The sequence below is a fragment of the Macrobrachium nipponense genome, chromosome 38, assembly GCF_015104395.2.
Source record: "Macrobrachium nipponense isolate FS-2020 chromosome 38, ASM1510439v2, whole genome shotgun sequence".
Lineage (NCBI taxonomy): Eukaryota > Metazoa > Arthropoda > Malacostraca > Decapoda > Palaemonidae > Macrobrachium > Macrobrachium nipponense.
In genome coordinates, this window is record NC_061098.1 from 47,814,888 (window position 1) to 47,835,952 (window position 21,065).

Below are 21,065 nucleotides of genomic sequence, written 5' to 3' on the forward strand. Positions count from 1 at the left end.
TTCTTCCCCCACTTGGAAGGTTAACACATTCCCCCAACTGGGAATAACTTCTACCCCACTGGGAATAACGCCTTCTCCAACTGGGAATCACTTCTTTACCAAGAGGGGATAACTTTTCCCCCAACCGGGAATCACTTCTTCCCCAACGGGAATAACTTCTTCACCAATATGGAATAACTTCTTCCCCAAATGGGAATAACTTCTTCCCCAACTGGGAATCACTTCTTCCCCAACTGGGAATAACTTCTTCCCCAACTGGGAGTAACACATTCCCCAACTGGGCGTACCTTCTACCCCAACAGGGAATAACGTCTTCCCCAACTGGGAATCAGTTCTTCTCCAACTGGAATCACTTCTTCCCCAACTGGGAATCACTTCTTCACCTAAAGGGGATAACTTTTCCCCCAACCGGGAATCACTTCTTCCCCAACTGCGAGTCACTCCTTTCCAACGAGGGGTATACCCAGCACCTTCTTCTTTGACTCTGAAACAAGGCAGAGACTCTTGTACGGTAAACTTCCACGAACAAGATCTTTGTTGATTAACACAGAATCCACATCAAGGCAAAACAAAGGGCCACACCGACCCACGAAGAACACCTGGCGATGACTGGCTATAGCTCGCTGTCCCCTAGAGTGTACATGTGAAGGCTTAATACTTGCATATTCATTATCTGCAGGTTATTTCACCTGGACACCAGCCATAATTGAAGTTTGAAACATACTAAAATACTGCAGGGATTTTTTTTTTTCATCTTGGGAGAATGGCTTTCTCAAAAAAATGAAAACCAGCGATATTCGAAGAGAGAAATGACAGGATATTTCGTAATGATATGAAATGAATCTCTGCATTTTCATCTTATGCAAGATGGAAATAAAAACAGATGAGAAATATTCGTGTTAAACGATGCATTGGCCACACATACATGTGCATCACAGGTGACATTAGCATAGTCATTGGTTTTTAATTAATTTTTTTTGAGTACCCAGTTATCATATCGATTTTAATACTTCACCCGCTAATGAACTCTAGCGTGTGTATATCGATACAGGTTCCCTTACGTATGCGATCACTTATGCTACGTATTTATACGTATACGAATGTATTTGTGACACCTGTTTCTTCAGTGACATCACGGACTTATAAATATGTATGTATGTATTGTTATAATATATATAATATCTATTAAGTTATATATATAATATCTATGTATTTAATGTATATATATTAAGTAATTGATATAATATATTTAGATTAAATATACTATGTAATAATATATATGTTATATATACTATATATGATATATATATATATATTATTATATATATATATATATATATATATATATATATTATCAGTATATCTATATTATTAGAGCTACAAATGTCCTTAACATCCAAATCGGTCTACCTTGGAATTAATACATTTTCATATATGTAAACCGAAGGGAAATTTCTTAGTTGATTATAATTTCGTCCTCTCGTGGGTTCGAACCACCGCCCAGCGGACAGAGAAGAAATCAAGACTTCACTGACTTTATCGATTCGGCTAACAAATGAGGACAAAAATTATTATCACTAAAAAATTCTTCCCCTTCGGTTTACATATATGAAAATATATTGATTCCGAGGTAGAGAGAATTGGATATTAAGGGACATTTGTAGCTCTAATAACTCTAATAATTGATATGAATCACGCTAATGTGATAATTATTCATCATATATATATATATATATATATATATATATATATATATATATATATATATATATATATATATATATATATATATATATATATATATATATATATATATATTGCCACTCAGTCTTTCTTTATACAACGTTTCCTGTCGTACGCACCTAGTTGCTCTCTCTCTCTCTCTCTATCTCTCTCTCCATCGTATTTTAGGGATGGGAGGTGACGCTCACATCATTAAGCTTAAATACATACATACAGAGAGAGAGAGAGAGAGAGAGAGAGAGAGAGAGAGAGAGAGAGAGATGCTTCTATCTGATTATTAAAAAAAGGTACCCTGGTATTATAACCCCTCTTCAATTTAATTTTTCTTCTACCACTAAGAGAGAGAGAGAGAGAGAGAGAGACCTTACCTTACAGACCTTACAGTTCGTTCGGGTTGCCCCAGGTCCCTCAGTGTGAGGCGCCTCTAATGTCTACCAGAGAGTTGCTAGTACATCTTCCGGTATATTTTGCATCTTCCAATCTTGGATGGTCTGGGATGCAGTTTAGATATTTGTCGAGCTTATTCTTAAACACATCTACGCTCACTCCTGATATATTCCTCAGATGAGCTGGCAACGCATTGAATAGACGCTGCATTATCGATGCTGGTGCGTAGTGGATTAATGTTCTGTGTGCTTTCCTTATTTTTCCTGGTATAGTTTTGGGCACTATTAATCTACCTCTGCTTGCTCTTTCTGATATTTTTAGTTCCATGATATTTTCTGTTATTCCTTCTATCTGTTTCCATGCCTGAATTATCATGTAGCGTTCTCTTCTCCTTTCTAGACTATATAATTTTAAGGATTGTAGTCTTTCCCAGTAGTCTAGGTCCTTAACTTCTTCTATTCTAGCTGTAAAGGACCTTTGTACACTCTCTATTTGTGCAATATCCTTTTGATAGTGTGGGTACCATATCATATTGCAATATTCAAGTGGACTACGAACATATGTTTTATAAAGCATAATCATGTGTTCAGCTTTTCTTGTTTTGAAGTGCCGTAACAACATTCCCATTTTTGCTTTACATTTTGCCAACAGAATGGCTATTTGATCATTGCATAACATGTTCCTATTCGTCATCACACCAAGGTCTTTAACTGCTTCCTTATTTGTGATTGTCTCATTATTAGGTCCCCTATATGCATATAGCTTTCCTTCTCTGTCTCCATAATTTATTGATTCAAATTTATCAGAGTTAAATACCATCCTATTTACCTCTGCCCAATCATATACTTTGTTAAGGTCTCTTTGTAGAGCGTTCCTATCTTCATCACAAGTAATTTCTCTACTTATTCTTGTGTCATCAGCGAAACTACTCACTACCGAATCCTTAACATTACTGTCTATGTCTTCAATCATATAACAAACAATATTGCAGCTAGCACCGTACCTTGTGGCACACCGGATATTACCTTGGTTTCATCCGATTTCTCATCGTTTGCAATAACTATCTGTTTTCTGTTGTGTAAAAATTCTTTTAACCATCTTCCTACTTTATCTACGATATTGTGTTTTCTAATTTTCTTTGCTAATATATTATGGTCTACTTTGTCAAAAGCTTTTGCAAAGTCTAGATAAACCACATCTGTTTCATTTCCGCTTTTCATATTTTTGAATATGTTCTCACGGTGGACTAACAGTTGGGTTTGTGTACTTTTTCCGGGTACGAAACCGTGTGTCCTATATTAAACAAATTATTTTTTATTAAATGTTTCATAATATTTTTCTTCATTACCCTTTCATACACTTTCATAATATGTGATGTTAGACTCACAGGCCTATAATTACTTGCCTCTAGTCTTGATCCACTTTTGAAAGTAGGGGTGATATATGCTAATTTGTGCTCATCATAAATCTTGCCTGTATCTACACTTTGTCTTAATAATATTGCAAGTGGCTTTGCGATAGAATGAACTACTTTCTTTAACAAAATAGCAGGGACTCCATCCGGCCCTGCAGCAGCTCCATTTTTAATTTCATTAATTGCCTGCACAATATCAGCTTCATTAATTTCTATGTCAGCTAAATATTCACTAGTTTCGTCCCTTACTTCTATATCATTCTCTTACTTATCTATTCTAGGGGTGAATTCTCTCTTATATCGTTCTGCCAGTATGTTGCAAATTTCCTTTTTTCATTCGTTAATCTCCCTTCAATTCTCAGAGGGCCTATTTCTATTCTTCTTTTATTCATCTTCTTCGCATATGAGTATAATAGTTGGGGTTTTGCTTGATATTTAATAGGGTTTTTTCTTCCAAGTCCCGTTTTTCATTTTCTTTTGATTGTATAATCTTTTGTTCTGCATTTTCTATCTTACTTTTTAGTTCTATAACTTTCCATGCATTTTTTTCTTTTGCAAGACCTTTTTTCCACTTTCTGATTTTCTGGAACAAGATCCTTCTGTCTCTTGGTATGCATGAATGATGTTTACTTTTCTTCTTCGGTATATATTTATCCACTATTTCTCCAATATTTTATATAATATCTCCGTATTTACCCTTATGTCATCACTTACGAAAATGTTATCCCAATCTTTGTTTAATTCTTCATTAATTTCTGACCATTTTATATTTTTACTGTAGAAGTTGTATTTTCCATATCCTTCCCACTTTTTCATTTCTTGCTTATCTCTATTTTCACTTGCTTTGGAATGAACTGTTAATTCTATGACATTATGATCTGAAATACTCGCATTATAAACTATTATTTCTTTAACATAATTCATCTCGTTCACAAATACTAGGTCTAAAGTATTTTCCTTTCTTGTTGGCAGGTGATTTATTTGTTGAATGTTGTATTCTAGTAGCATATCTAATAGCTTTTCAAATTGCCTCTTATCTTCTGCACTACTATTACTCTCTTTTTTATATGTATAAGTACAACCAGTCTCCTATTCGTTCTTTCCATGTCTACGAAAGGAAAGTTGAAGTCACAGATAGGAGAATGGAGAATACCCAGTAAAAACTTTGTGATTTCTACATATATCATCCAATTTTTCAATTATTAAGTCAAACTCTTTAGTATTAGGAGGTCTATATATTACTATGTTCATCAATTTTTCAGATTCAAATTCTACCGCTATTAGTTCACATTCTGAGTTACTATATTTCTTATATATTTTTTCCTTGTTTTTTGTCTTTCCCATATATTGCGGTTCCCCCTTGATTCCTATTTTTTTCTATCTGATCTATAAGTTTGGAACCCTTTTATTTGATCATCATTCCAGTCTCTTGGAATACCAGGTTTCACTTATATTCATTATATCTATTTTCTTTTCATTTTGGGTTAGTTCTTCTAAGTACTCTATTTTTCTTTTTGAGTTACTCGTAACTAAACCCTGCGCATTCATCACTATGATGGTTTGCGTGTTTTCTCCTTCATTTAATATTGGTAGTAATAAGGATTTTTCCCATGTCTCTTTCCTGTTCTGGTATGTTGTTCTTTTTTTCATTTCCAGAAATTCTGACATTAAAAAATCCAACTTTTCCATAATATTTGATCTTCCTTCATCATAATTATTCATTTTGTGTCTGAATCTGCAATTTTCTCCGTTCTGCAATATCCTCTTGCATAATAAATACAGTTATTATCTCTTGAGTAGAATTTCGGAGCTGATGCTTTGAAATTTTTTGCTGACACCTCTGCATATCTCATTGGTGGTTTGCTTTTCTCTTTTACCTGATATTCTTGATTTCTCTCTTTATTTGTTTCTTTCTTATTTTGGATTTTATTACTTGGTTGGTTATTTATTTGATTATGATTCATGGCTACAGGGTGCATATATTTGCATTTTTTGTCGAACTTACATCCTTTTCCTTCTTTTAGGTTTTTACATATTTTTGGATGCAGATCTCTGCAATCATCCCCATAGCCATCTAAGTATGCACATTTACCATATATTTCATAGTTTTGACATACCTTAGGATGTTGTAGTAACATCTTTCTCCAAATCTGCAATTCCCTCTTTTCAAAAGGTTGCAGATTTTGTCTTTCTTGTCTATTTTTTCCTCTTTCCCGTCATTGTGTAGATCTGGGTAGAGCCTCTTCGGGATTTGCTTTTCTGTTGTCATATCGTAATTTATTTCTTCGTAGGTATGCTGCTTTATTGCCTCATATGTAGTATCAATGAGTATCTCTGCATCCATACTTTTATCTTGTTCTTGTTTTCCTTATTTTTTCTGTCATTTAATTTTTGTTTACTTCTCTTCCGTTTTTCTCTTCTTCTTTTTCTTCTTCTTCTCCTTCCTCCTTTCTTCTTCATCCTCAACTATTTGTACATTCAATCTTGATTTAATAACATTGTCTATCCATGATAGACATGTTGAACAAAAACAATTCTTGTATCTTTTCTCAAATCTTGCATTACCTCAGCACACTGTGGATGGGTCGGAATGTTGCATGCAGCACATTTTCTGATTAGGTTTTGTGGATTGACTATGCTATACCAAACCTTACACAGTTTGCATGCTTTTGGCATTCTTTTTCCTAATGCATCAATTAGGATATTCACAAGATTCACCTTATTCATTTTCTTGTCGGAATATGTTGGTTTATGTATATTTTCTTTATGAGTCTCTTGACCACTTGGATTTTATTTGGAACTTCTTCAATTATTTTCAAGATGTTTCATTAGATTTGTTCCAGTTTGAAGGATTATATCCTTCTAATATATCTATGAATGCTTTTGTATCTCTGGTTAGGACTGTTGCTGATTTCATAGATGAGAAATGCCAGTTCCCTTCCTGCTACCTCATCGTATTGCGAATCCGCCAAGCAAGCTAAATTACGCCACCTTTTCCCGCAGTTGGAACTTACTGCCATCTTGTTCTGATTTCAGTATTACACTTGTTAAACTAAACTTAGAAGACGCTTTATCCTACTATTTTCACACTAATCTTATCACCGATAGTTCACGAACACTTCTAGATATTTCTCAAATTCTAGTCGTATGTTAAACTTGTGATATCTGTTGATTAATCTGACTTCACGCGGGTACGTCTCACCAAGCAAGATGGCTACTACGAGAGAGAGAGAGCGTGAGAAAGAGAGAGAGAGAGAGAGAGAGGAGAGAGAGAGAGAGAGAGAGAGAGAGAGAGAGAGAGAGAGAGAGAGAGAGAGAGAAATTAAAGTTAAACTGGGTCTTTTTTTGTAGATCCGTTTATGTGTATGTGCATAGTTTACTAAAAGGCCATTACTTTCGGCTTATCCATGCAAATGAGTCGCATGTTGAATATTTCAATATCTGGACTTTCTCTTCTCTTGATTTTAGGGGCGATGAAAAACTAACTTTTAAAGTTTGTGTTTGTGTTTTTTATATGTATCTACGAGGCGCAAAGGTTCTTTTATGTTTTTGTAAAATTTCAGCTTTTTTTATGAGGGTAAATTGTCTATTCCTTTACTTTCATATATATAATATATACATACACACACACACACACATACATATATATATATATATTTACATATATATATATATATATATATATATATATATATATATATATATATATATATATACATATATATATATATAGTATTTATATATATATATATATATATATATATATATATATATATATATATATATATATATATATATATAAATAAACAGAGAGAGAGAGAGAGAGAGAAACCATTATCTAAGTGACACACACATTAATGCAAATAGCTCATTTTCCTTTGGCGAATCCCATTCACCTGCACTGAAAAGCCAACTGAAAAATATCAAAGTAGAAACATTCAAATATAATCAAATATTTGCCTAAAATATCCTCATTAAAATGACGGCAATTCCATCCCTTAAACAAAGGCAAATAAAACCGCAATAAAAAAAGTAGCTTCTTCTTCGTCAATCACTCATTCAATTGACAGACACCGAAGTATTATCTCCTCATTTCCACGGGGATATTGCCGTCTGTGGACCTCATGCCACTGTAGGCATTACTTACGGTTCTTTGCAGCGTACCTTCTTTAGGCCCCAGCTGCAACCACTTTCGTTCCTTTTACTGTACCTCCTTTCATATTACCTTTCTTCCATCTTACTTTCCACCCTCTCCTAACACTTGATTCATAGTGCAACTGCTTCGAGGTTTTCCTCCTGTCACACCTTTCAAACCTTTTACTGTCAGTTTCCATTTCAGCACTGAATGACCTCATAGGTACTAGTGCTTGGCCTTTGGCCTAATTTCTATATTTAACTCTTAACTAAACTGACCCAAATAGAAAGCCAAATAAATTGCTCTTGCCGTGTTGATGAAACTCAATGAATATTATTTCCAGGCTTTTATCTGATGGGTTGGTATCTGGCTGCCTCTTTGAATCCTTTTATTCTTGTTAACTGTTATCCTAATAAGGTGTGCATCGCTCTGCGAAGGGTTAATTGGAATATATGAATTTGACGTTTCTTTTTGTGGTTAGACTGAATACCGTCTGCTTTCTGTTGTCAGTATGTCGTGTCGTATTACGTAATACGCTCGTCTCCTCTCTCTCCTCTCTCCTCTCTCATCTCTTAATATATATATATGTATATATATATATATATATCTATATATATATATATATATATTATATTAATATATAGTTATATATATATATATATATATATATATATATATATATATACTATATATATATATATATATATATATATATATATATATATATATATATTATATATACGTGTGTGTGTGTTTATGTGTATATATATTTATATCTCGCTGGTAAAAATGTTCTATTACAACAGAAAGAGAAAGAGAAAAATACTTTATTTCAGAGACTGCTGTCTCTCTATTTAGGTAGATAAATGAGAAAAGTTACAGAAAAGGTGGTATTTATACCAAGAGATCCATCCATATATATACATACATACATACATGCATACATATATATATACACGCACACACACATATATATATATACACACACACACACACATAATATATATTAAATATTATATCATATATATATATATATATATATATATAATATATATAGATAAAATATATATATATCACTTGTTTCTGTGCTGTAACTTAACAATGTTACGTTTCATCTTTTAAAATGATACACTAACTTAAATTCCTTGGTGATACGTATTTACGTCTATAATCCCGTAAGTAATAAGAAAATGGGAAAACGCGGATATTTTCGGAAGCTTGTCCAAATATATGAGGGGTCGTTACAGAGACAACGTTACGAAAAAGGGAATCCAAACTGTGGTGTGTCTCCTCCACCACCATTGAAGATGGACGTGCCATCGTGTTTGGAAGAAGTCCTTAGTTATGTGCTTATTTTAAGTAATACGTGGTTTACCTTGTCAAGATTCTGCTAACAACGTAACTATAACCAGAACCCACTAAGTGGGTCCTTACTATAACTACGTTGATCTTTTTTACCGGTGGGGTCCTTTTGGTTTATTTTTTGTGTTTTAATAATTATGCATACACGGTGTTTGATATTAATACTAAACAAAGGTTTGTTCTTGTTTTTCAATTAGGTATTTCTACAGAAGCATTCCGCACGGACTGCAAGGAACGTAACCGCAGATACGACATTCACTAGGGATTGGGGCGTCCAGTGTATTTCGCCATGTTTAGTACTGGCCCCTGGGGGTTAATTACAGTCGTCTGAATAAATATTACTTAAAATTCTTGTTCAGTAGGTAAAACTGCATAGAAAAACCGCAACTGCCATAGTCTAGGCCGCCGTGGATAAGTTCCCTAGCTGATAGAACTACCTTCAATTAATATACAAACCCACTTTTTGTGATAGCTTTTGTAACCGCCCCTCTACTTGTGTTAAGAGTCGGCGGCTAAGGTATGCCAACATATTATTTACATTCTTTCGCCCTTTAACACTGGCTCAGACCTGCATGAGGACGAGATATGTATTTAACGTGAGGATGAGATATTGATCCTGTAACGGGACATGTATTCATCCGGAAATTTCGCTTACGCTTGGGAATTACCGAGGGAACTTCAAAGGTTTGTCCGTGTTTTGTTGTTATGGTAATTTCTCTTCTCCTTCTTCCTTTCACTTAATATCGGAAGAAGGTAGAAGGATGGGCGTGCGGTATTGATGTTGGGGGATCTCCTCTCACTTCAGAGGGCGGTGCCCTTGGATGCGTGAGGAGTACCCTCATTACTTTAATATTTTTTCCTTATTTTACAGACACTGAGATTTAAGCACGTAGTAGTTCTGTTTTAACTGTGTATACTGATCATAATCCGTTGGTTTATTTGGAGAGGTTTCAGAATAAGAATAAACGTCTCATGCGTTGGAGTTTAGAATTACAAGACTATAACCTGAAGATAGTTCATATAAGGGTAAAGGATAATGTTATAACTGATAGCCTCTCTAGAGATTTTTCAGAATGAGTAGCTGACTGCCGTTTTCTGTTTTGGCACGAGTGGGTGTGTGAGTGGAGAGGTGCGTGTGTTCAACTGGATTAAAGCTTTAGGCAGAATTGTTCCCCTGCTGTTTAATTCTTGTTCCACTTTAGAAAAAAAATAAAATCAGTTGATTTCATTTTTTTTCATTTTTGGGGGTACGTGGCATGGTAATCGCTTTATAGCGACGAATGATGAGTTAAAGGAAATGAAAATGCATTTTCTTTAAGTAGGTGGGCAGCAGGAGACATTCGCGCATGTGTTGGAGGCGCCTGTTCTCATGATTGTTCTAGAATCGTCAGGTGGGGTATGGAACTCGACAGGCGCCGACGTGTTGTGAGGAACGCCGCAGTTTCTGATGCAATACCTCTTCGAGATTCTTCTAAATCGTTCCGGTCATCTCGGGAGCCTGTGATGTTCGCTGGTTGGCCCCGCCCCCAGATTGCCGTATAAATACGACTGACGAAGTAGGAGATCATCAGTGAGAGATCAGCAGCAGAGATCATCAGTTAGAGGCCAGCAGAGAGCAGAGATCAGGGCAGAGATCCTCAGAGAGAAATAAGAGAAGAAGGAACAGACGAAGGATCAGAGAGGAAAAGGCGCTCGAGAGTTTGATCGGAATCGGGTCTAGTCGTCGTCTGGGAGTGGATGACCGAGGCATTTCAACGTAGAGCAAGACTTCAGAGAAGAAACGTTCTATAAAAGGTTTCGAGGAGTTCCTGCCCTTCGAGTATCGAGAGTAGACATTGTTTTCTGCAATATGGAATCAAGAAGACGTCTGAAGTTACAGTTCTCCTTTTGTGAAGCCATCGCTTCGAGCATTGATTTCTGACAGCTAAAACTTTCCAGCAAGTATTTTCATTACCTCGCGGTTTCCCCACTTCATGCAGTGTAAGATTTTACTTTTGTTATGTAAATAAGAGAAACCATTCTGCATTTATCTGTGTTAGTAAGCTTGTAAATAAACCTTAGTTCTGTTAGTGTTTCTTTCTATATTCATATCCCCAGTTTCAACTGTTGGTGTTGAATTCTTTTGTTCATTATAATATCGAACCTATTAGCAGACCTCCGTGCAATTGTTCATTGTCCACCCATAATTGTAGATGTATAACGGAAGACATTGCCTGTTCCCCGCCCTGCCAGCTCTACTTCCAAGTATATAGATGTACTCCCTGATTCAGCCCATGAGAAGCGGTTCTTCAGGCAGTACAATCCCTGTGTTTTCATTACTGAAAAGTGCTCCGCTTTCCTTGCAACTCCGAATTCTCACTGAACAGCAATGAAGTAGCGGTTTAGCATTTTCAGTCCTCTGTAAAACAACAGGGATTAAGCCGTCTTCACGGGTTGGTGTCATCGGCGGGACTTTTCTACGTTCAGAATCTTGAGAGTTAAGTTCTCTTGATTCTGCTGTGAAGACGTAGGTCTGCATTCACCTATCACCTTCGTCTTCAATGGCACATAGTATTGTTTCTCCTTAGTTGAGATTCAACTACTATGAGAACTTCTGTCTTGCCATCAGGAACCTTGGTCTTTAGAAGGCAATTGACTTTCGTCTGTAGTGCACATGTCTTGAGAGAATCATCATCTCGCCTTCCAGCATTGGTGGCAACAGATAGATGATTTGCATGGTCTCTTGGCATAACCCCTCAAAAGGCGAGGGTCATGTGACTACGTCTCGGATGCATGGACGGCTCGCCTCACACAACCGAACGCAGTCAGTTGACAGCTGTCGAAGCGTCTGAGACCGTCACGAGCTATGCTGGTGACTTTGTATCGGTTGATCCAGATCAGTCATTACTTCGTCCTACTGGCGTGTTCTGGTACCCATAACTATCGACACCCACCATGAAGTGTCGGTGTCTTTATCCACTGCGGAGACAACGAAACCGTGAGAGGCTTCGCCGCAGTGGGTTACGAGACCGCGAGAGACTTCGCTGCAGTGGGATATGAGACCGTGAGAGACTTCGCTGTAGATGGATAGACCAGTAGAATGGTACTGAACATCACTCCGAAGAATATGTCGGACAGGAAGATGGATAAGTCATTGTGAGCATATCTTTCTTTCCCTTCGGGACTGCCCACAGGTCCTTGGAACCTCATTTCCCTGGACCAGTGGTGGATGCTTGCAAGATGTGTTTGCTTAACCAGCTCCTTCAAGAGGACAAGTTGCATCTCGTTTATGGTGTGCAGTTGTAGAGGTAAGAAGGATGCGAGAGTGACTGGCTCTCCCCCTTCCACGCCTCGTCCCTCCACTCCTCGTCCTTCGGGTTGAGGATAGGACTCGAACTCACACTGGCTGGTCAGACGATTGATGCGGTAAGCTTACACGTAGAGCATCCTTTTTATGTTTCTTATCTGAATCATAGAAGCAATCCCGCTCCTTCACAGAACTTTGCATTAATATCTCCGACGCCAATATTCTTCACAGCCCTTTTTCGGATGAGTCACGATTCCTCACTCATTTCGAAAAAGCTCAGAAGTCTGACTCTTGATCATGCAGCTCCTATACTCCGATCAAGTTGTCAGAGGCAGCAGGGCACTCCTCCTCGCTCTTACGATCAGGAGGAGTAGCCTAGGTGTGCAGAACTCCAGTTAGTTTTAGAGGCTCACTCAGATTTCTCCCACCAATCAGTGAGTCTTCCTTATGTTAAAGGACCGAGGGTTTGTATATCGTATAGGAACAAATCACAATTTGTCGTAAATTGTATTTTTCCTAACTTTATAAACCTGCGGTCCTTTACATATATGCCCACCTCATGCCACCCCTCAATCTGAACCTGGGCCGAAAGCCTGCCCGGCGGTAGTTACTGCCTAACCACCTTGTTCAAGATTCAACGGCCGTAATTCCAGCTACGCCGTAAGTACACTCCTTATGTTAAAGGACCTCAAGTTTGTATAGTTAGGAAAAATACAATTTATGACAAATTGTGATTTTAAGCATACCATCCAAAAGATTGAAGTTTCGTCAACATAATGTGATATATGAAAGCCCCATATGAACTACCTAAAGTAAGCATGTGAGCTCTTCTTAAAATATACTTTCAAGGCAGTTTTGAAATCCAATATGGCGGCAGTCGCGTGATTGGCCTTTCTAACCATAGACAATCTACGATCTTTCCCAGCCTTCCCAACACTCATTTGACCAATGTTAGCATATATATGTACGTTTATTGATCTTACTCAAGATTGCAGTTGTAATCACCAAATAAAACAACATTTTGTTGCCTATATTAGTGAAAGTATAAAACTTTTTATTCCCAGATAATTGTTACTATGATAATCGAGAATCTCGCCGAATGCTCGAATTCCTGGAATTTCTAGCGTTCGAAGGAAGTACTGCTGCTGAAGGAAGGATATCTCGGGAGGGGCTCAGCCTAGATGGACCTGACAGTCCGTCGCCTCAGTAGGCGGCCAACCCCGGGATAGAGAAGAATGGGTGGGAACATCCAGTTTGGCTTGAACTATTGTCTTCGGTATCCTGTTATCACCGTAGGAGCCTTCCTTTGGGAAAACTTCACCTTTGCTCTCTTCATTAGAGAAAGAAAGGGTCGGCTTCCAGCCTTCCTCTTGTTCCTCGAATGAAAGAGAATTTAGGCTGGAGGTCTATGTACAGGAACCTACAAATATACTACGTATATTGCCCTCGCGACATGCTTCTTTTATCAGTTGAATTGTCCGAGGTGTAGGCACATACCGTAGTTAACTCTACGGGTTGTGACCGAGACGAATAGTATCTTCTTAATTGAACTACAACTCGGGACTGCCCTGCAAGCCTCCCAAGAGTTACCAGTTTCGATTGTGAGATACTTGTGGTATTGTTACAACAACAACACCACAGCGTTTGCATTCACGGAAATCCGTTTCGGTTAAAATGCAAACGCTCGAGCGTATTTTCTTGCGCTCGATGATTCTAGCTGAATGCATTCCTTCTTGGAATGGATTACCTGGCAACTCAGGATGACGAGTAAGCGAGAGCTAGTGGTGTATGGGCTGCCTGCCAGCCCTGCCTGCCGCAGCCCAGTAGCAGCTGGCTCTCCAAGATAGTTCGGTCGGCTATTGTCTCTCATCCTCTGTGATGATTGACCACCGAATCGAATCTCTGCCTGGCAATCACAGACTTAGGTCTCTGGTTGGCTGGAATTCTCGCATACGTGGATGACCATCTCTACTGCATCGCCTTTTGCTGTTGTGAGAATTTTCAGACAGAGGTATCTCACTAGACTCGTTATCATCTTTCTGTTTACCTCATGGTAACAGAAGCCTGTAGCCTAGTCTTTTGCTTCATCGCACTTGCTGCTGTGATGACGCAGAATGATTTCTTCCGACATCTGAGTTTGTCTTCTAAATACATCTCGTAATTTGTAGGTGTGCAGTTATTCTTTGTTCACCCCGAATTGTAGAAGATAACGGAAGACCTCGCCTGTTCCCGACCCTGCCAGCTCTACTTCCAAGTATAGGATTGTCCTCCCTGATCCAGCCATGAGAAGCGGTTCTTCAAGCAGTACAATCCCTGTGTTTTCATTACTGAAAAGTGCTCTACTTCTCACTGAGCAGCAATGAAGTAGCGGTTTAGTGTTTTCAGTCCAAGGTAAAACAACAGAGATTAAAGATGTCTTCACTGGTTGGTGTTATCGACGGGACATTTCTATGTTCAGAAGCTTGAGAGTTAACTTCTCTCGATTCAGCTGTGAAGACGTAGGTCTACATTCACCTAAATCACCTTAGTCTTTCACTGGCACATAGTATTGTTTCTCCTTAGTTGAGATTCAACTACTATGAGAGCTTCTGTCTTGCCATCAGGGACCTCGGTCTCTAGAGGGCAATTGACTTTCGTTTGATGGGCACATGCCTTGAGAAAATCATCATCTCGTCTCCCAACATCGGTGGCAACAAGATAGACAATTGTATGGTTTCTCGGCATAACCCTTCAAAAGGCGATTGTCACGTGACTACGTCTCAGATGCATGACTGCTCGCCTCACACGGTCACACTGAACGCAGTCAGTCAGCAGCTGTTGAAGATTCCGAGACCGTCACGAGCTATGCTGTGGACTTTGTATCGGTTGATCCAGATCAGTTATTACTTTGTCGTATTGGCGTGTTCCTGTACCCATAAGGATCGACACCCACCATGGAGTGTTGGTGCCTTTATCAGCTGCGGATATTACGTCACTGGGAGAGACTTCGCTGCAGTTGGATACGAGACCGTGAGAGACTTCACTGCAGTTGGATAGCCCAGTGGATGGGTACTGGTCATCACTCCGAAGAATATGTCGGACAGGAAGATGGATAAGGTCATTGCGACCATATTTATCTTTCCCTTCGGGCCTGCCCACAGGTCCTTGGAACCTCATTTCCCTGGACCAGTGGTGGATGCTTGCAGGATGTGTTTGCTTACCCAGCTCCTTCAAGAGGACAAGTTGCATCTCGTCCATGGTGTGCAGTTGTAGAGGTAAGAAGGATGTGAGAGTGACTGGCTCCCTCACCTTCCACACCTCTTCCTTCCGCTCCTCTTCCTTCGGGTTGAGGATAGGACTCAAACTCACACTGGCTGGTCGGACGATTGATGCGGTAAGCTTACACGTAGAGCATCCTTTTTATGTTTCTTATCAGATTCATAGAAGCAATCCCGCTCCTTCCTCTAGCAAGGGGAGGAAGGAGATTGACAATAATGCAAACCCTTCACAGAACTTTGCATTAATATCTTCGATGCCAATATTCTTCACAGACCTTTTTCTGATGAGTCACGATTCCTCACTCATTTCAAAAGGCCCAGAAGTCTGACTCTTGATCATGCAGCTCCTATACTCCGATCAAGTTGTCAGAGGAAGCAGGGCACTCCTTGCTCTTATGACCAGGAGTAGCAGCCTAGGTGTGCAGAACTCCAGTCAGTTCTAGAGGCTCACTCAGATTCCTCCCACCAATCAGTGAGTCTTCCTTATGTAAAGGACCGAGGGTTTGTATATCATATAGGAACAAATCACAATTTGTCGTAAATTGTATTTTTCCTAACTATACAAACCTGCGGTCCTTTACATATATGCCCACCTCATGCCACCCCTCAATCTGAACCTGGGCCGAAAGGCAAAGTGGAGTGTTTACATCCAGGTAGGGTAGCCTGCCCCGCGGTAGTTACTGCCTAACCACCTTGTGTATAAAATATATATTTAAATATATATTCCTATAACATTTTATGGCTATTTTGGGTGATTGAAAAATTTTCTTTATGATCGGTAATTACCTTACATGGAGAAACATTCCTTGGAATTGGTAATTATCTCCGTAGTTTACTATATAATTTCTTTGAATTTGTTTCTTTTAATTTGTTTGTTTTAATTTAATTCCGGTTTGTTCAATTATTGTTTGAGGCTTTATTTTTCCTAAATCACTGTAAATAAAATTGTGCTAATTAACTGACCTCAGCCTCCGTTGTGCAAACCAAAGTAAAGAGGAGTTAAAGATAACTACTAACTACCTAATTTTCTGAATATTCCGAGCCAGGCAACTCTACGAAGAACCTCGAAGTCACTGTTGGAAGGGAAAAGCAGTCCAACACCAACCGTCAAGGAGTGATTACTCTCCCTCACCTCACCTTACCTTTGGCTATTTTATGGATTTATATTCTTCGTTGTAGTGCTGGACATTTTTTCAGGACTCTACAACGATGGGACTCATTGTGTTCTGTGCTATGAATACTAAGTGTAACACCATGAAGAATTAAATTAACTCTACACCTCGTCTGATGAATGTGGAGGCGACCTCAGTGATGGCTATGGAATTATCATATCCATTCTCTATTTCATCCTATGAAGTCACTATAAGGTGGGTCATTGTATTGATTGGCACAATAGTAGTGGCATTTCTTGGTGACTTTTATCATCCTCAATGTCGTGAATTTCGAACTGATCATTCGAAATCCCCGCCATTTAACTTCACAAGTGTTGCGTTAAATTGGGGCAAGACTGAGGGATCTTGCGGGTGATTCATTGAACAGAAAGCTGTCCAATATACGACAGTTTATGACGCAATTCCTAAAGGCATGGCGGGGAAGGAGCGCGTCTTATAGAAAAGGAGACGTTATGAATTTTCATTAATAAATATAATTTGCTGATCACTAGTACGAGATAAATTATCTATGTATAGATTTGGAGCCAAGGACTCCATAGTCATTCAAGAATTTGCAGATTACAGCCTTCAGCCAGAACTTTAAGTCAATTCCTTGATCTTAAATAATAGCGTAACAGTCATATTTCACATTCAAGAATAAAATAGATTTAGTAATATACGTAATGTCGAAATAATCGATGATTCCCGCTTGAATTACAAGGATTCTGTAGTTCACGCGGGAAAGCGTAAGTTTCCTTTGAAGAAGGGCGAAGTGACGATTCATTCCTGCCCAGACCCTGATCCGAGTAAGTACCGTAAAAATTTGTGTGTCTCTCAATTCTCCAACTCCCAGCCATCGCCATGCTAGGTCGAATTCCGTCTTAACAGTAAGTTAACTTTATCCACGTAGCCCTATATATGTGCCATCCCTGCGATGAGGGATTCGATTTATGCAGCAAAAGAAAGCTGTCAGTGCAAGGATGTTATTTGTTTGTGATATTGAGTCTATGGGTCTCAAATTGTGCAGATTTTTCGTCCAGTTATGGACTTAGTGTTTTGTCGGCACGTGACATCAAAGACCCTATGTGCTACCCCATAAGAAAGCCAGAAAGTTTTCAGTTTATTTGTATTAACTGCGTGAAAGCAGTACGAAACTGCGTGTACTGTGGAATTCTGCTAGGAACTTTAGTTTCGGTGTACTGTTAGTGTATTTAAATGTTTATTTTTTCGTAATAAAATTGTTATGTTGACCAGATTTTATTGTATCTCGCCCTAAGAGTTTTAGAGTGCGCGCCTCCTCAAGGCCTTGTCATCTGCCCACAACATCCGGGCACGAATCATATAATAAAAGTCGAGAAAATTCCCGACACTCAAGTCAAAAAATAAATAAAACCTTGAACACAGTAATTGAAAATCGCTTGTGAAACTAGGTTTGTTTATAGGCTACTAATTAAAATTATCAATTGTCGACCATAAATTGCTTGTTTATTGAAATTCAGCCTTTTAGCATATATTCTAAGTGATGCCTTCATCACATATATTTAATTTGTTAATTAAGTCAAAATATGATTAAAATTGTTGGCTTTTGATTTGCAATTTTAGAAATTAATATTAAATTGAGATTAGTTTTGGAGACGAATTTAATTTGTTGATTTGCCTTTATATATTGTGAACAAAATTTTAGTGTAGTCAAAAATTATATTCATATTTCATTTAAACAATTCTATACAAATTCTGGTTTTCAATTTGAATTGGGTGGTTAAAGATTTATCTATCTTTTAGGGCTGGCTCAAGGTGGAGTGGAAAGCTTGGGACAGGAGTATATCTGCCAATGCTTCTAGGTTTGCTGACCAGAAGCAGTCACTACTCCAAGTGAACTAGCATCAACTGACAACCAACTACATATTATGAATTTCTCAAAATGATTTAGAATCTACAGATGTTAGTTTCTGTATTGCAAATAAATTTTTTGTAACACGGTCGTTTGTTCTAAGTGATTTTTTCTGCTCACCTTGTTCAAGATTCAACAGCTGTAATTCCAGCTACGCTGTAAGTAATTCCTTATGTAAAGGACCTCAGGTTTGTATAGTTAGGAGAAATACAATTTACTTCCAAAAATTGTGATATTTAAACCATGGCCAATACCTTATGCTAATAGCCAGTACCTTAAACTAATAGCCAGCACCTTATACTAATAGTCAATGCCTTAAACTAATAGCCAATACCTTAAACTAATAGCCAATACCTTAAACTAATAGTCAATACCTTTAACTAAGGGAAAATTCCTTAAATTAATAGCCAATAACTTAAACTAATAGGCAATTCCATAAACCAATAACATCTTAAACTAATAGCCAGTACCTTAAACAAATAGCCAATGACTTAAACTAATAACCAATACCTTAAACTATTCGTCAATAACATAAACTAATAGCCAGTACCTTATACTAATAGCCAATACCTTGCTTTTCGCAGATCTGTCCAGAGGAAATTGAGAATATTGAGGAATTTTTCGAAGACTTTGGAACCTCAAGAGAAAATAGACATAAATAATCACAGTCAAGAGCAAACAGGAGCAGCACGGGAGGCATACTGCTCACATTACTGCTACTACTACTGGTTCTAAGTGTTTGTGTGTTTTATTTTTAAGAATATTTACTATATGGAAAACACTAATGGTGTGTGTAACCACCTGTGTTTATTTATGGTAGCCTGCTACTTGATGGCATTTTTTAATCTGATGTGATCTGAGCTCTGTGCAACAACAAAAAACCACTCGTTGCCTGTAGCCTAGCCTAAGGTAGCTTTTGGGTTTGTCAAAGCCCCATTCTTGAGGATCAAAGATTTTCATATGGCTCTCCTGGGAGCATGGTCCCTAATCTCCATAGATATGGAGGGACAATTGTAGTTATAATTAAAGTAACCTAAGTATTTGCGGCCATATAGTATTCTAACTCAAAGTTCCTAGCAGAGAGTAATACTTATTGGTGATTTTAGGTAGCAAAGTCCCATGTCTGGTGTTTTGCAATTATTCTTTTGGGAAATTTATTGGTTTCAATCTTTGCAAGGGACAAGTTTATCGGCCTTGATAACACATTACAGTATATACATTTTACAATTGTTGTTAAAGTCTATAAATTTTGTTGTCGTGTAATGGGTAGTTAGCAGTGGTTATCATTCACTAATGTCTATTTGGTGCATTGCTGATTTTGATATTTGAAAGGAACACGTTTATCTGCCCTGAGAATAAATAACAGAATAATTTATGCATTATGCAATTATTATTAATTTCTGTATATTTTTGCATGTGTAATTGTTTGTTAGGATTAGTTAGCATTTACGTCAATGTTTTATTTGGTGCACAGTATGTACGAGTATATAGTTATTTGTGACAGCTATGTTAGCATAACTGTCACATTTACTTACCTATATTGGTTTGTCACCACATAACCATGTTCTCATACCTTGGACTTTGCTGTGGTTTGTGAACTAGGGCCTTCCTGTCCTTTAATACAAGGTTCTCTGAGGGTTTTCCCAGGTGCTGTTGTTGTGAGGTGTGTTAGGGAGTCTGATTTTTGTGTAAAAAATTACCAGTAAATATATTGTGAGTGCCCCCAACTCAGCCTCTTTGATTGGTACATGTCTGGTCTAAGGGAGGTATTGGGGAAGTGTTACCTTCTGTTTATTATTGATTGCCTGTTACTTAATGACATGGTTTAATCTGATATTTTCTAAGTTTAGCTTGGCAGCTACAAAACTATCAGCTTCTAGGAGTGTGGCCTAAGGTGGTCTTCTAGATTGTCAAAGCCCCAATCTTGAGGACCTAACATGATCGTTCTCTGAGGTTATTGAAAGGTAAAGTGAATGAAGAATTCTGTAGTTTTGTTCATGTAAACCATTTAGTTATTTCTCCGAGGGAGGTGCTGAGATTCGTCTTCAAATCTAGGTAAAATCTCAGTTGCTACCTGTTTCTGAGCATGAGTTCACGTCAACCGGTGTTTTTTTTTGCTGCTTTTATTATCACCATTAAGTCATACACTGAGTCAAGAATGTATAAACCTGTAGTGAATGCTGGAATATGCAAAAATGGAAGAGCTGGGACAGGCAAGTGAAAGGGGAGGAAAGGAGGTGGTGGAAACTGATAGGCAGAAGGAGCCTGGTGTGTTAGTCAAGGCACTGAAGGAAGCCCTTTGTAAAGGCTGCTTTTACTGAGTTTTGAGATGTTTCAAGTTCTTCGATTTTTCAAGCTAAAGATACTTGACTCAGAAGTCAAAAGGCCTTATTTGTGTGATTATTGGTGAAAGGGCCAATTGGATTAAAGGACTTGATC

The 21,065-nt window shown here is 37.9% G+C and overlaps 1 long non-coding RNA gene across 2 annotated transcripts; it reads left to right on the forward strand.

Moving 5' to 3' along the window:
* Positions 1-17,526: 17,526 nt before the first annotated feature.
* LOC135209464 (uncharacterized) lies at positions 17,527-20,772 on the forward strand. 2 transcript variants are annotated; one of them, XR_010313373.1, is made up of 3 exons: positions 17,527-17,541; positions 18,518-18,784; positions 19,211-20,772. It is a non-coding gene; the product is annotated as an uncharacterized LOC135209464 (long non-coding RNA). The 2 variants fall into 2 exon arrangements; XR_010313372.1 differs by having other exon boundaries at positions 17,529-17,622.
* The last annotated feature ends 293 nt before the right edge of the window (positions 20,773-21,065 follow it).